This window comes from Elgaria multicarinata, chromosome 16 (assembly GCF_023053635.1).
Source record: "Elgaria multicarinata webbii isolate HBS135686 ecotype San Diego chromosome 16, rElgMul1.1.pri, whole genome shotgun sequence".
In the NCBI taxonomy this organism is placed as follows: domain Eukaryota; kingdom Metazoa; phylum Chordata; class Lepidosauria; order Squamata; family Anguidae; genus Elgaria; species Elgaria multicarinata.
Window position 1 is genome coordinate 31,345,431 of NC_086186.1, and position 16,241 is coordinate 31,361,671.

The window sequence follows — 16,241 nt, forward strand, 5'->3', positions numbered from 1 at the left end:
CAGTGCATTGTAGAGAATGACCAGGAGCGTCTCCAGAAAAAGTTGTGCAAGGACACACTAGCCCTGTCACTGCACAGTGATGGATCAGTCAGTAGGCAGGGCACGCATAGACAAAATTTGTACATTGGCCAAAGTGGTTCTTAAATCTGGAGAAGAAGAGCAATACTTCTTGGAAGCACAAGAGGCAACAATGCATGGGGTGCAGGGCCTCATTTAAAAAATGCCTCTTCCATTGTGACTATTGGAGCATCAGTTGACTGGGGAGGAAGCAGGATTGTGCCACCTGTTTGAGGAATGCATGCGAGGCACTGACAACAACATCACACTTATCAAGATCTGGTGTTCCGTCCACAGGTCCAACCTGGCATGGAAAAAGTGTGCAACACTGTCACTGAAGTGAGCCATATTTTTCAGAAGCTGAGTTCAATCTGCTTTTTCTTCCATGTGTCAAGTGTGCATACACGAGAACTGAATGAGTTGGCTGAAGCAAACAAACTTTGCTTGCTATCGCTCCCAACCATCTTTGAGGTAAGATGGACAGAGTACTCCTTCTCCCTCATGGATACAATTCTTCATTGTTGGCATACACTTGTTACGTACTTTGAACTATTGGAGGAGGATGTCAGCAAAGGATTCTTTACTTACCTCATCACAGACGAAAACCTTAAACTCATGGTATTTATGGCAGACATCCCTTGTGTGTTCAGCAGGTACCAGAAGCAGCTTCAAGCAGATGCTATAACCATCCTGGACCTGCTGAGGATGACAGCAGTGGTCAGATCTAAAATCAATGCTCTCACAGAGATACCTCTGCTTGGCGGGTGGGTAGAGGCTCTGCATGAAAGCACTGAAATGGATGAAAGTTGCACCACCCATCAGATCGGGTAGTCCCAAACCTCCTCTTTCTTTGGCATCTTGTAGAATTTTAATTTTTATTCTTGATTTTTTACCTTGCCAAATGAATCTAGAAATATATCTATGCCATTGCTTGAATGATACGTCCCCTTTTACAATAGGTATTGTTTGGAACAGAAATAACATTTTCGGCAAAACATTCATTTTTATCGTGGCAATTCTTCCCAGCAGTGATAACCTCAATTTCTCCCATTTAGCTAGGTCCTCCTTAACTGGAGCATGTTCAGAGGAGGGCAACCAGGATGATCAGGGGGCTGGAAACAAAGCCCTATGAAGAGAGACTGAAAGAGCTGGGCATGTTTAGCCTGGAGAAGAGAAGATTGAGGGGAGACATGATAGCACTCTTCAATACTTGAAAGGTTGTCACACAGAGGAGGGCCAGGATCTCTTCTCCATCACCCCAGAGTGCAGGACATGGAATAATGGGCTCAAATTACAGGAAGCCACATTCCAGGTGGACATCAGGAAAAACTTCCTGACTGTTAGAGCAGTATGACAATGGAACCAATGACCTAGGGGAAGTAGTGTGCTCTTGCACTCTAGAGGCATTGAAGAAGCAGCTGGACTGCCATCTTTCAGGGATGCTTTGAGGTGGATTCCTGCATTGAGCAGGGATAGGCCCCTTCCAACTCTACTGTTCTATGATTTTCCAAATCTGCCAGACTTGTGAATAAATTCTTTTAATTTGCTTTGCTGAATGGAGGTTTGTGTGTCTGTTTGACTTTAACTTTCTTAAATTGTTTTGATAAATGTTTTTAAAGTTGGAGGCACATGCCAAGTTCTGTCAAGAGAGTGGAGTTTGTGGCATATCCTACAGTTGGTGTAACTTGAATACAATCTCCGAGGTCTCTTCCAGCTCTATGATATACTATGATATTAGTGTGAAGCTAGAATATGAACGTTTCAAGTACAAAGTGCAAAAATACACAAAGTCTTCTGGCTCTTTAAAAACTTCGATGTATTTAAAATTTTCATATTCCAGGTTGACAGTAAGGACCGCCATAGATTTGTAAGGGGCTTCAGATCCACCCCCTGCTCAATGCAGCACCCTTAACAGAGGCTGACCAGCCTCAGCTTTGAGAATCCGCCACCTCCTGAGCAGGCTGTTCCACTGCTGCGCAGCCCTCACTCATAGGCAGTGTCTTCTCACGGTAGGCTGAAACCTGCTTCCCTGCAACTTCAACAGATCCGTTCTAGTCCTGCCTTCTGGAGCAACAGAGAACACGTCTGCTCCGTCTTCTGCAGGGCAGCGGGACGTTTCTGTGCTCTGTCGGCTGCGCAGTATCATTGCCTATCCAAAGCGTCCGCCGCTCCGAGGCACATCTCATGCTGGCCTCCTTAACAGGGACGTTGTGAAAATTAATGAAGCATGCGCACCCATCGGTTTTTCGGGGGGGGGAGGGGCCTTGCGCGGCGTAGCGTCACGCAGCATGCTCCGCACCACGGCGGGCGTGGGGGCGGGGCCGCCGCTGCCGGAGCGCGGCAGGGGCGGGGCGACCTCCGGCTGGCGCGTGCGCGCGCGGGGTGCTGCCGCCGCCGCCGCCGCCGCCGCGACTCCTCTCCCTCCCTGCCCCTCCTTCCGCTGGGCCGCCGGGATGGAGCCCTCCGGGAGCCCGCTGGACTTGGGCTTCTCGGTCCCGACGCCCTGCCTGATCGTGGAGGACTCGCAGCCGGAGCCAGACCCAGCGGAGGAGGAGGAGGAGGAGGGCGGTGGCGACGCACCGGCGCTGCCTGGCCTGGAGGGCGCCGAAGGGACGCGCGAGGGAGGCGCCGCCGCGGCCCCACAAAGAGGAGCGGGCGGCGCGGCGGAGCCCTGCGGAGGCCGGGTGGGGGGCGCGGGCGGGCGGGCAGAGGCGGGCGGCGCGCGCCTGTCTGGCCCGGCGCGGCCCGGCGCCCCTCCCCTCCCCGCAGGGCCCCGGCCAGCCGCCGCGGACTCGGGCGCCGCCTCCCTCAGCCCGGTCTTGGAGCAGCTGCCGCCGCCGCCGCCGCCGCCCGCCGGCAGCCGCAGCAGGTGGGCGCTGTCTGAGCCGGCGGCCGCGCTCCCTGCGGGAGACACGGAGCCGGGAGGGGAGGCCGGGTGCTCTCGCCTTGCCGGGCCCCCTCCCCGCGGCGCGCCTCGTCCTTCAGGGGTGGAGGCCGGGCCCGGGGCCCCCGAAGGCGCGCTCCAAGCCGAAGGTACGTGGCCGGCGGGGAAGCGGGGGCTGCCGGCAAAGGCCCGCCGCCCTGGCTCGGCGCTGCTGGCGGGAAGCGTGCGCCGGGCGGGGAGGCGGCGCGAGGAGGGGCCGTTTCTGCAGGGAGGGAGCCTGTGGGGGGCGGGCGGCGGCGGGCAGAGGCCGCCTCCGCCCGGGGACCGAGGGCGGCTTGGGGGCGCGGAGGAGGGCCGCCGGCTCCTGGGCCTCGTGGTGGGATCTGAGTGGATGAGCGCGCGGGGCCGGGGCAGCGGCAGGAGGGGATGCTTTATCTGGCCGCCCTGAGATCCCAGTGATCATACGGCGGGATACAAATGTTTTCATGACATGAATAACAATAATAATAATTCGTCTGGCTCCCTGGCATTTGAGCGGCGGGGGGCTTGCGGGGCTCGTATCTCTTATACTGGTTAGCAGGTATGTGAAGCTGCTGAGGGCGGTCGTGGGGGCGGGGAGATTTGGATAAAGGTTAGGGTGACCATGTTTTGGAAACCAAAAAGGAGGACAAAATGGCTGCCCCCAAGGGGGCGTGCCCGCCACCATGTCCAGCCCCCTAAGGGGGCGTGCCCGCCAACATGTCCAGCCCCCTAAGGGGGCGTGCCCGCCAACATGTCCAGCCCCCTAAGGAAACCCCCCATTTCACATTAAACTCTTTTGATCACCAGGTAGCTGGCAACCTTCCCATGTCCAGCACATAATTACAGGTGGCAAAGGCTGTGAGCTTCTCCAAGCAGTCCCAATTATGTGGACTGGTAAGCACAATAGCTTCAAGGCCCCAAAGCACTATGGTGAACTCAATGGGTGCACTCTCAGACCCCCAAAAGAGGATTCCAGAGTTACTGGCATCCTTCTGTAGGTTTTCCATCCCTGACAAGTTAATTTAGTGCTATGCTTCCCCACATCCATCTGCCCTTCCTCTTCTTTTTTAAATTTATTTTTATTTTAAATTATTTTAGGCTGCTTTTAAGGAAAAAACACTTTGGAATTCTTGAGCAATTAATTTCATTGGCACATAGGGTGGGGTGGGGAGAAATGGCCCAAATAGAATTAAGCATAAGAACATAAGAAGGGCTCTGATGCTGAATCAGACCAAGCGTCCATCTAGTCCAGCACTCTGTTCACACAGTGGCCAAGCAGCTGTTGACCTGGGACCAACAAAACAGTACGTGGTGCAACAACACCCTCCATATGTTTTTGCTTCCTAATAAATGATACTCAGAGGTAGACTGCAGTTGAGCATGGAAGTTCTATTTAGCCATCATGATAAGATTTCTCCTTGAATTTGTCTCATTGCTTTTTAAAACCAGCACAAGAGTCTGTGTATGTATCAGCCGTGCTTTTAAGCACATTCACATGCACCCCATTCACCCATCACATCCATACACTCAAACACATACTTTTTCTCTCAGGATCATCCACCCCAACACACACACAAATCCATTCATAGACGACCATACAACCTATTCACCCATCACATCAATATAGTCACACATACCCCTCTCCTACCCAAGGATGCTCCTATGCTTGCTTCTGCTGTCTCCCCCGCCCCCCTCTCCGTTTCTCTAGACAAATGATGGGGATTTTTACATTCATCTTGGAAATATTCTTCACAGCAGCTAAGACATCAGTTTATGTCTACAATTTTCTAGATGGCTATTAGATTTTTGGTAAAAAAGAAAAAGAAAAAAAAAGAAACCATTATCAATGTGCTGACTTCAGTACTTTAGAAGCACATCAGTACCTCAACATATCCAAATATTCAGTTTTTTTAGGAGTTTCTTATTTTGCAATATTAACTTCCAAACCAGTGCTTTATTTTAGAATTCCAAACAGTCATGTAAGCGAAGGAGCAGAAAATACAAAAAACCCTCTATACATACTGTAGTTGTGACAGATTTTTTTTTACTGAAGCGTATTTCATTAGAAATGATGGCTCCTCCCATAGGTCTAGACCAAGATATTTAGAATCAAACAAAATCCTTGTGAAATACCCATCTAAAGTGGAAACATGAAACTTCAGACCACGCTTAACAAACTAGTCTGACTTGGCCTGATCTGCAAAAAAGAAAAGAAAAGAACAAGTGTCTTTTCCATCCTTTTGGGGGGGGGATGAAAGAAGAGAAAGGGTAGGTTCAAATTAGAGTAAGTAAATTTATTTCTATTATTATTATTATTATTATTATTATTATTATTTATATAGCACCATCAATGTACATGGTGCTGTACAGGCTTTATCTTCCCTCTGGGAATTCATGGTAAGAGAATAAATGTTATTTGTTAGGAGCAAATTACAAAAAATATGTGGTTTGTGGAGTGTGAATACACAATTTTGGTGGAAACTGCTATCTGGATAAGAAAACTCCTACTGAAATAAAGAAATGGCAAAGGCATGGTGCTGTGTCTGACTTTCTCTCCATCCCCCCCGCCCCCGCCAGTACATAGATACATTTTTTTAAAAAAATATTTTGAGGGGGGGAACAAAAGCTTTTACCAATAATAATAATAAAAACTTTTAAGCATCCTACCTTCATCAGTGTCTTCTAGCAGCTTGAGCTTCAGTTCAAGCATTGCTAGTGAGAGCAGGGCGCAGATCTTCCAGCCAGGAGAGGCTTGTATTCCAATAGAAGGCCAGGATGGGAGTTGCTGGGAAGGCCCGTACCCGGAAGTGCCGAAACGGGCCTTCCCAGCCTCTCCCGGGCAGCAACTTGGGCTTTTGCTGGGTCACTGCTGTTGCAGCAACCCAGCAGAAGTTAAGATGAACCCTGGGAGAGGCTGGGAAGGCCCGTTTCAGCACTTCAGGGTACGGGCTTTCAAAGCCTTGCCCAGCCTACATCCAGGCTTCTGCTGGATCATCGCCATGGTGACGACCCAGAAGTAGCCCGGATGTGCCAATGGGGGGGGCTGGGAAGGCCCATACCTGGAAGTGCTGAAACAGGCCTTACGGGCCTCTCCTGCCTGTCGATTTTTCCCAATTTCCCAATGAAATAGGGGATTTCCACCTGGACCCGGTCTTTGCCTCATTTCCGGACTTGTCCTGGCAAATCCGGTCATATGGTCACCCTAAGAAAGGTGCCATCCAAAGGCGAATAACACCCAGCTCCATTTCTCCTTGTTATCTGAGTCCAGTGAGCCTATGCAGGTACTGAAACAGTGTTGGGTTGGATGAGGACCTGAAGTTGCCACCAAGAGGCCCGATGGGTGGGTGCTTCTCCTGTCTGGGATTTGGCTGCACACCCAAATCCCAGACAGGACACCCACCCACAGGGCCTCCCATTCCTCCTGAAGGAGCTTGGGGGTACACTTCGACCCAGCACTGTCACGAGGCTCAGGTGTTACGGTGGCCAGGAGTGTCTTTTGCCAGGTTGAGCTGACTTGCCAGCTACAACCATTCCTTCATGGGGCATAGTCTGGCCACAGCAATTCATGCTCTGCTGCTTACCTCTGAAGCCCTAACTGACTTACATATGAACAGTAACTACAGAGGGGTGGGTGAGTAACGGAACCACGGGGTGCCATGTGTTCTTTGGTCATGTTGTGGCCTACTTGCAGTGTTCCCATTACCCCTCACATGTGAACTTGCTCATTCCTTTGGATTATTTTGGGTTCGAAAACCTTTTGTTTACCAGGCATTTTAACTGGTTGATTTTGTCATTTTTGTTGTGTTTGCTGCCTTTGTTTTATTAAGATGTGTTTCCGGTGTCTTTATCACTTTATGTATTTTAATTATATTTTAATGTCATCATGGTATCTGCAAAGATGAAGGGCAGTTTAAATGTAATAATAATAATGTGATGGTGATGATCCCCTTATACTTAGGCACATCACAATTGGACTTTGGTCTAGTGCTGTCCCAGAGCCAAGACCTAGAAGGAGATGTGACAGCAAGTGATGTAGGCCATGAGAACCAAGTGCAACCTACGGGCATTAATGCTGACTTGGAGGAAGAAGAGAAGAAACAGGACTTTAAAGGCGGTATGTGAGCTTTCTGCGTGCTCTCAAGAGCTGTCTGTTTGTCAGTTTGAGGCAGGAGGTGATGCTATTTATTTATGTAAAGCATTTTTAGCCTGCCCTTCAGCTGAAAAAGACTCCCAGAGCAGGCAGTGTTATGAAATACTAACTGCAGTTGAGCAGAACTAGCATTTTCAAAAGGAACCCCCAAAACAAGCTCCACTGTGAGCTCCACTGACCTGCGCCATTTTGGAAACAAGCATTTCCACTAGTTTCCAATTGCTTTGGGAGCCGCTAAGTTCCCATTGAGCTAGCTGTAGATCCCACTAGCATGTGGGAAGTCTTGGATACTGCTCCATGTTTCTTTTTATGTCTTCAAGTGTGTGAGGTTTTTTTGCATAAGGAATGCATAGCAGTTTCTAAATAAATGAGCATGATATTCCCCTCAGCACTTTCTGTTTTGGGGGCATTGCAGTTTTCCTAGTACTGATTACTAAATTGAGTGGCAGTTCTTACCCCTGCATGCAATGAAGGAGGGGCCATAGCTGAATACTAGGTTTCAGCTTCAATTCCTGGGATCGCCAATTTAAAAATGAAAAGGATCGGGTGAGCAAATGCTACGTTTAAAGATTTTGCTTGAGATCCTGGAATGATGCTCTTATATACTGAACTAGATGAAGAAATAATCTGAGCTGTTATAGGGTCAGACAGTCAATCTTTCTTGCTTCAAAGAATGGAAAGAAATAAAAGAATAATAATTGCATCAAAAAAGTATTTACAATAGTAATATGACATCAAACCTATTTGTCATACTCCTGAGAAAGTAGAAAATAGTTTTGAACTTTGGAAGCAAATAAAACCTGCCACGGCCAATAAAATCATAGAATCATAGAATAGTAGAGTTGGAAGGGGCCTAAAAGGCCATTGATTCCAAACCCCCCCCCCCCAGTGCAGGAATCCACCCTAAAACATACCTGACAGATGGTTGTCCAGCTGCCTCTTGAAGGCCTCAAATATTAACTGTATGTTATATGCTAATCATAGAATAGCAGAGTTGGAAGGCTATCGAGTCCAACCCCCTGCTCAGTGCAGGAATCCACCCTAAAGCATCCTTGACAGATGGTTGTGCATCTTGAATGCCTCTAGTGTGGGAGAGCCCACAACTTCCCTAGGTAACACCTGGGCCCTAAAGTTCTTCAGTTTCCTTCCCAGAGCTTCAAAGTCTGACGTGATTTCTTCGTAGCTCCGCTTGGCGACATCATTTGATTTCGCCAAGCGGTGTTGATTTCCTGCTATTCCAACCAACTAGCTTTCACCTAAGACTGGAATCTAAAAACGTAGCATGAACTGCAGAAGAACAAGAGTCATAAATAATGAGGCACGTGCTGCACAGAACCACTACCCATAAGGGCAGAGTCAAGGATCATAAGGTATTTTCCTAAAACAACCTTCCAAATGGCAGTAGGCATTTGTCCTGCATTGAGTTAAGGCAGTTCTAAGAAATAAACTTCAAATAACAATCATATTTAGACATACGTAATCATCACATACTGAGAGGCTATCGTATTACTTGCAATGGCACGTACATCAGATTGGAAGAAACACTGTAAACTCTAAAAATCTGTTTAATTCAAAGAGGATTAAAAAAAAGAGAAAAGCCATTATACTGAATTTGAATTAATCCTTGGAGCCAAGTTAAGCACTTTACTAACTTGACCCTCATTTGCTCCAAAAGACACAATTTCGATGATCTATTATTTGAAAGAAAAAGCACCTTGAGACAGTAATTACAGATTCTGATATAATAATAATAATAATTAATAGATTTGACAGATATTGTACCAGTTTCTGATAACAAAAATGGAATAAGAGTAAACCTTATAGGCCCCTTCCACCTCTACTATTCTATGAATCTAGGTATACTAAAATTCTTCTTCATGTGCATAATACATATGTGCTCTGTGCCTGTGCAGAGCCCTATTTTAGGAACCGGCAGAAACCCCCCTCCACTGCCCCAGTGTGCATGTTCCTAAGGAGTTCCTGCCTGTTCACTCAGTTCTTCTTTGACCACCATTGGGGTAGCCTTGTTGGGAACTTCTGTCATCATTTCGACTGTTTTTACCCCTGCTGAAGGTTCTTTATTCTACCTGTCATGATTCCCAATCCTTCAATACACACACACACACACACACACACAGGCAAATTGACATGACACCGAAATCAGCGAGACTCTTTCATTGCAAGCAATCTTATGGCGAAAGCACTCTTCAGAAATCACATAGCTGATAGTCAGTAGCTATAGGATTCATGTAATTCCAGAACAGTCTAAAGCTAAAAACTGCAACATGTCAGAGATTTGAATGGGTTTCCCTATTGAAATCTTTGTGCCTTAAAACACAAAAGGGGCTCAAAATTTCTGGGTTCATCCTTTCCAGGAAGTTGAGGATAAGAGTCAGTAATGTGAAAGATTCCTGGTTTCAACCTTCCCAAGCAATCAAAGACATGATTTTACACAAAGAACATGAGCTGGAATGATTCCTGGGGTCATCAAAGGCAATCTCCCTGCCTGCCAAGGCCAGGCGAGCAGCTGGAGAACGAGGAGGGTGACTCCTCCTGGCTCTGCGTGGAGAACACTGACAGAGATGAGGTCACACAGATTCTGGCATTCCAGAGGCTGAAGAGGCCTCCACACTACTTCAAGTCAAATCCTGGCTATCGTCTACAAGGTCCACTGTATTGCTGAAGCAGGGCCCTTTCTTTTCTTCTGCTGTCGTCCCCCCCCCCCCCCGTATTTTAGTTCATTTTATTTTGTTTACACTTTTCACAGTTGCTTGTTTGCTTCAGGGCATATGACCTTGTAGGTACCATTCTGAAAATGCATCTGCTGTAGTAATAAGTTCCTACTGACGGATGGACACTTCCTTTGCCCGTTTGACTTGGGAATGGACATATAGTTGACACTTGCCCACACTGCTGGTCCTTCACAAAACAAGCCCGATGAAATTTGGACAGACTTCGGGCAGTTTTGTGGAAGAGCGCACTCAAGGCGGTGGAGACCTCAAAGTCTCCTATGGTTCAGGTTCAACCTGCGAAAGGGCAGCCAGAATCTACTCCAACCACTTTGCAAAAGATGAAAGTGTCTGGCTAGCTTTGCCCTCTGCTTTGGCTCTAACCATGGGCCACACTGACCCTCCTGCACCTGGATGGGCACCAACAGTCTTGACAGCTAAAAAGCTGTCCAAAAAAGGCAAGGACATCAAGATCTTCTGACCCCCAAAAGGAAAAGGAAAAAAGGATTTAAAGAGAGTGGGGAAACCTTCTTCAAAAGTGCCCCAGCATGTACTGACCCTGCTGCTGCTGGACTCACCGATATCAATGAGGCTCAACTGTTTCCATACCAACACAAGACCCAATCCCAATTTCATTGACTTCGGAGGGTGAAATAAGGGACTTCACTCCCAACTTGAGTTCAGGGGCTGTGAGATCCGCAGATCCATTTACTACTCCATAGTGCTGTTGTCGAGATGACTCCAGACTCTCTGGCCTCAGAGTATTGAATAGAGGGAAGATCCGTGGAAAGCCTATGAGCATTTGGGCAGATCATAATCTCCCTTCTCAGACTGGGGTCAGCACTCTGGATGGTCTTTGCCACTGAGTCAAAATTATTTGCAAAAGCTTTTGCAGCAAATTGGGAATAGATAAAGCATCCTCTCTGCCAATGGAGGGGAGTGGTCTTTATCTTTTCCCATTCTTTCTCTGCCTCATGAGAGTACTGGCAAAGATAGGGGTTGATGACATGAGCTGCATCTTGATAGCAACTTGGTGGCTGAGGCAGGTGTGGTTCGTGCCTCTTGTTCACCGGGCCAAGGGGGTGTATGTATATATGGTTTCCATTGACTCTGAACTTGCTTTCTCGAGATTGAGGTTGAATCCAGTCCTGGGAACTTCTCATGCTCTGATTGATGGCGAATCTGGTAATGGCCACCAAGCCTGCTACCAGTGTTTGTTCAGAGTGTCCTGGATGCTGCCAGGAAGCCAAGCCACTACATGATCCTATGTCCAAAAGTGGACAGATTTTGCTTTCACTGCTGTTAGTAGTTTTGATGCTGTTAAATGCTCCACTCAGCATATTCATTTATTTCATTTCACCCAATAACCGAAGTTTGCTGGATGGTTCACAAAATTTAAAGCCCAAGGTACAGCATAAAATATGGAAGCTTAAAACCAAAATGTAAAAGTACAACCAGAATAAAATCAATGCAGAGATTTAAAAAATGGAATTAAAACAGCAGAGATAAAAGACTAGGTTGCTCAGCTGCTGGAATGTGGACTCATTGGCCAGTCCCCATCAACAATCTTGCTGCCTTGTTTTCTGACCGTTTTGGAAGGTAGCCCTTAGGGCACATGCTTTGCATGCAGAAAGTCTCAGGTTCATTCCCTAGCTTCTCCAGGTAAGGTGAGGAAAAGAATCCTGCCTGAAACCCTGGAGAGCCATTGCTGCCAGTCAGTGTTGATAATACTGGGCGAGATGGACTGATGGACTAAGGCAGCTTCCTATGTTCCTAAAACATTGCAGTAATCCAGATGAGACGTTATCAGAACATGGATAACTGTAGCTAGGCTATCTCCATCCAGATAAGGCGTAGTTGGTATATTGGCCTAAACTCAGATTTTTGTTTTCTCCAATTTTTGTTTTCGTTGTTAGATAAAAGTCTCAAGTACTTTGTAGAATAGGCCTTTCCTGTACCCTGGACATCAGAAATGTCCAAACAAATATTAATTGGCGAAGGCTTGGAATCCTGATACCTGTTCACTAATGTATCTTTTAAGAAAGAAACCTTCAGCCTTCCAAGAGCACTAAAACTACCCATTGACATCTCCTCTCCTTCAGAAGAGGCACTTACTCTGTAACATTCTTACCACAAATTTGTTTGAAAAGCTCCTTTATTTGGAGTAATTTTAGATAACTGATGGAGAGTATCAGCTGTATGATTAGTAAAATCAATCAGCATTCCAACTGGATGATCTGTATGGACACAATTGGATGATTTTCCCTTACCTGTCCTTAATTGTTCACAAAGATCCAGCATAACTATCCTCCTACTAACGTCAATATTTTTAGCTGTGTTCCCTGATGCAAAAGTTATAATTGTTTGAACTGAGTTATAATTGTAGAAAAGATAACTCTACCTTTATAATGTCTTCTATTAATGAAATGGGTGTTAAAAGATATTATAAGCTGGACAAAATGTACTTTGTGCTCCTATTGAGTCAACACAACTTCTGGCCCTGGGTACTTACACAAACCACACGAAAAACAAAGCTGTATTGGCCTAAAAAAAACTGCAGAAGAAAAATTTTCAAAATCCATATCTCCATAATATCTTTTATTAGGCTAGCTCAAAAGTCCCCAAATACTGTGCAAACTTTCAAGTTCTCCAAAACTTTTTCAGGCAAGATGGCAAGCAGTGCAAAACGAAAAACCAAGGCAGTGAAGAAAAAAGTGGCTGATGTTCCACCTATAGAGTCTACATTTGGTTACAGTCTTAAGATGGAAAGTAGAAGGAGGCTGCAGACATTAAAATTAGGCTCTAACAAGTACAAAGATAGTTTTAGGCTGCACCTGGGACCCTCTGAAGAGTTGTTGGGAAGAAGAAACAAATGATGGTTGATATAAAATCCAGCTGTTACTCAATAACAATCTCCATTTTTAGGCAAAACTCACAAGTTCATTGCCAGATGGAAAACAAAAGTAGAGAGGAACTAGACAGTTTTTGTATTAACAAAGGTGGAGATAATTTTACATGGTATAGTACATTAAAAGTAAAGTCAATAGAAGCCAAATTGGGTAGCTTCAACTAGTAGTTGGAGGGGATTTACCATCAGAAAATACAGTCCCAACTTCAAGTAGTGTAATATATAATACATAGTATAATAAACTTCCTCCAGTGTAGGATCTCACTGTTGAATGGCTAAGTTGGGTATTTATTGTTGGTGTGTGAAGTAGAATATCTAAAATAATTTCCACTTTTATCTCAGCACTTCAGAGAATAGATATCCTTATTCTCTGTAATAGTTGGCTGGTTATCCAATTGTGATGCAGAAAAACACAATTCATAATACCTTCTGAGTATTATGCAGTAAGTCGCTCTGCTCAGTTACCTTGCTAGGGTTCAAGCATCTTACAATGGCAATTTGATGGTTTGTTTGGCCTTGGTATACCCCTAGTTGAGGCCATTTCCAGAGGTAAACTACACCCACCCTTAAAAACCATTACCTTTATTATACAATTCGGCCCGAAAGGTCTTTCAGACGTTTCTTTATTAGATGCCACTGTCATCAACTAAATTTGTTGATTCCTCAGATTTAGGACAGCCACCACGTAATTCTAAATTGATTCTGGCATTGACATAGGTCACTCTGTCCTCTGGCTCCTCTCCTACAACAATTGTAATTGTTTATATCATACTCTAGCCAGAAGCATTTTGCCACAAGGGGAAAAACCAAAATTTAAAAAATAATGTAGGTGAGTGCATATTGTGTAAGTACATTAATCTCAGCACAGAAAAGAAAATCACTGTATCTTAATTATATTTAAATGTTTTTAATAAATACCTGGCTGAGAGCTCTTGAAGAGCTAAAGTACCTGCATAGTTGGTGGAGCAAAAGAAACAGCAACCAAGCTCCTAGAACTGTTGAATTGGATTGTGGATTACTTTCTGAATTGTAATTATGTTAGTGTCATGAGAACATCCTGGCTGGCAATGTAGTATGCATTGCCTAGATGTCCTTATGCTTGTGACATTTTGAAAAATTCATGACATATTACTTCTTAAAACTAAATTTACTTTTTCAAAGATTGATTATTCCTGCAGTGGGGAATACTCATTGGCCCTTTAAGAACTGGATAGAAAACCTGGGGAAACACCAGAAAAGCCAGCCCACTTGCTGCCATCACAACTCACAGGGAAAACATACATATATAAGAAGGGCCATGTTGGACAGGACCAAGGGTTCAACTAGTACAGCATTCTGTTCACACAGCTGCCTACAGGAAACCCACAAGCAGGACATGGATGCAACAACACCATCCCACCTATGTGCCCCCAGCAACTGGTGTACATAGGCTTACTGTCTCTGGTACCTGAAGTAGCATGTAGCCATCAGGCCTGGTAGCCATTGATAGCCTTCTCTTCAGGAATTTATCCAGCTCCCTTTTAAAGCCATCCAAATTGGTGGCCATCACTTGTGGTAGTGAGTTCCATAATTTAACTATGCGCTGTGTGAAAAAGTACTTCCTCTTATTTGTCCTGGATCTCCCACCTATCAGCTTCATGGGAGGTTTTTTGCCCCAAAGTGGGCTACCTCTGATTTATGTAGAAAATCTTTAATTCTATGTATCTGATGGAGGCACTTTAGAGATTAACTGTAGAGTTAGCATGTTGTTGTTCAGGTTAACCTAGATATTCTTTAAGAGACATTTTGTATTTCCATTTTTAAAAACTCTAATTTAAATCAAACTTTAAATCCAATAGAAAAATAATATCCACTGTGCTGTCTTTACTGCAACAAGGATTCTCTTGTCTATTTATCCTGTGGAGAGGCCATACTGGATGTCCTACCAGCCCTGAGTCCAGGCTTGATGCTGACTTTGCACGTAGACACAAACCTGTTTTTGTTGTTCTCTGGAATAGCCCTTAGAATGCAAAGCACTGCAATTCAATTGTGTCTGTTGGGACCACCCAAGACAGATGATGGGTGAAGTCAAGCACCAATTCCTGTTGCTTTTTGTATCCTACCTTCAGGACAAGATGCAGTAGCACTGGATGAAGTGATAAGATCTGGGAGTGCCTGTCCTGACAGGTAAATATGTGTTTGATTAATTCTTATGTCTGAGCTTATAGAAAAGGGGAAAGCCTGCCTTCCTGGGTCTCTTTGAAACAACTGGAAAGCATAAAGTTTCCATAAATTCACTTATCTGCTCACCCTTGGTGAATGCCCTTATTCCCCATTTGACAAGAAATCCCCTTTTTCATTAATACTCTGCTTGTGGGAGAGATGCTGATTTTACTTATTTATTTATTTAAAATATTTTAATCAGCTCTACCAAAAATTACTCCTGTAGTGGCTTACACTCAGTGAGCAAAAAAGACAGTCCCCTGATGCTCCATTTCTCCCTTGGTCTTCATGGTGGAAAGGAGAGTTATGTGTTTGTTCCTCAGAGTAAGCACTTTGCAAAAAGCACTAGGGGAACCTGCAACAAGAAGGGAAATCATCTGCATCTTCTTTTCCATTCTCCATGGAGGAAAGAAGGCAGTCTTCGCCTTCTTGGTGGCCTGGTCCATTGGATAAGAAGGGAATTTTAGGAGTTCTAAAGGAGGATAAGGAACTTAATGAAATGTCTGAATATAACTGAACCATGTAGGACAAGTAACTGTATGTCAGGGCCCGGAGCGTGGGTGGCAAGGCCTCAGCACAGGAACGCTGGGCAGGGATGGATGGCGGTGGCACCAGCAGCAGAGTCCAGGCAGGACTGGCGGCAAAGGCAAGGTCCAGAAGCAAGCAGAGTTCAGAGTCCAAAGGCAAAACAGAGTCTAAGCAGAGCCGGAGGCAAAAGCAAGGTCCTGAAGCAAGCAAGGTTCAGAGTCAAATGCAAAACAGAGTCCAAGCAGCGCTGGAGGCAAAAGGAAAGCTGATTTTAATAAACTCAGAACTATGATAAGTAAAGTCCCATGGCAAGTGAGCCTAACGAGAAAAGGAGTCCAAGATGGGTGGGAGTATTTTAAAAAAGAATTTTTAAAGGAACAATTACAAACAATTCCAACAAGGAGAAAAGAGAGAAGACAACAGAAGAAACCAATGTGGCTCCACAAAAAGCTAAGAGATGACCTGAAAACAAAAAAGGATACATATAGGAAGTGGAAGGAAGGCCAGGCTACAAAAGAAGAGTACAGGCAGGAGGCACAGAAGTACCGAAATGGCATCAGGAAATGAGCTGAGAGTAGCGAGGGATGCTAAAAGCAATAAAAAGGCCTTCAGATATGTGAGTAATAAAAGACAGAGGAAAGAAATGGTGGTTCAACTGCTTAATGAGGATGGCAAATTGATAGCAGATGACAAAGAAAAGGCTGAAGTGCTCAATTCCTACTTTGGTTCAGTTTTCTCCCAAAAGCGGGTCTCTCACCCCCT

The 16,241-nt window shown here is 45.3% G+C and overlaps 1 protein-coding gene across 1 annotated transcript in view; it reads left to right on the forward strand.

Annotated features, from left to right (window-relative positions):
* The first annotated feature begins 2,955 nt into the window (after positions 1-2,955).
* TP53BP1 (tumor protein p53 binding protein 1) overlaps positions 2,956-16,241 on the forward strand; it is a 54,628-nt gene continuing 41,342 nt past the window's right edge. Inside the window, exons 1-3 of the mRNA XM_063142389.1 lie at positions 2,956-3,090; positions 6,921-7,076; positions 14,858-14,915. The gene's annotated coding sequence lies outside the window, so the exon portion shown is untranslated. The remainder of the gene's footprint in view (positions 3,091-6,920; positions 7,077-14,857; positions 14,916-16,241) is intronic.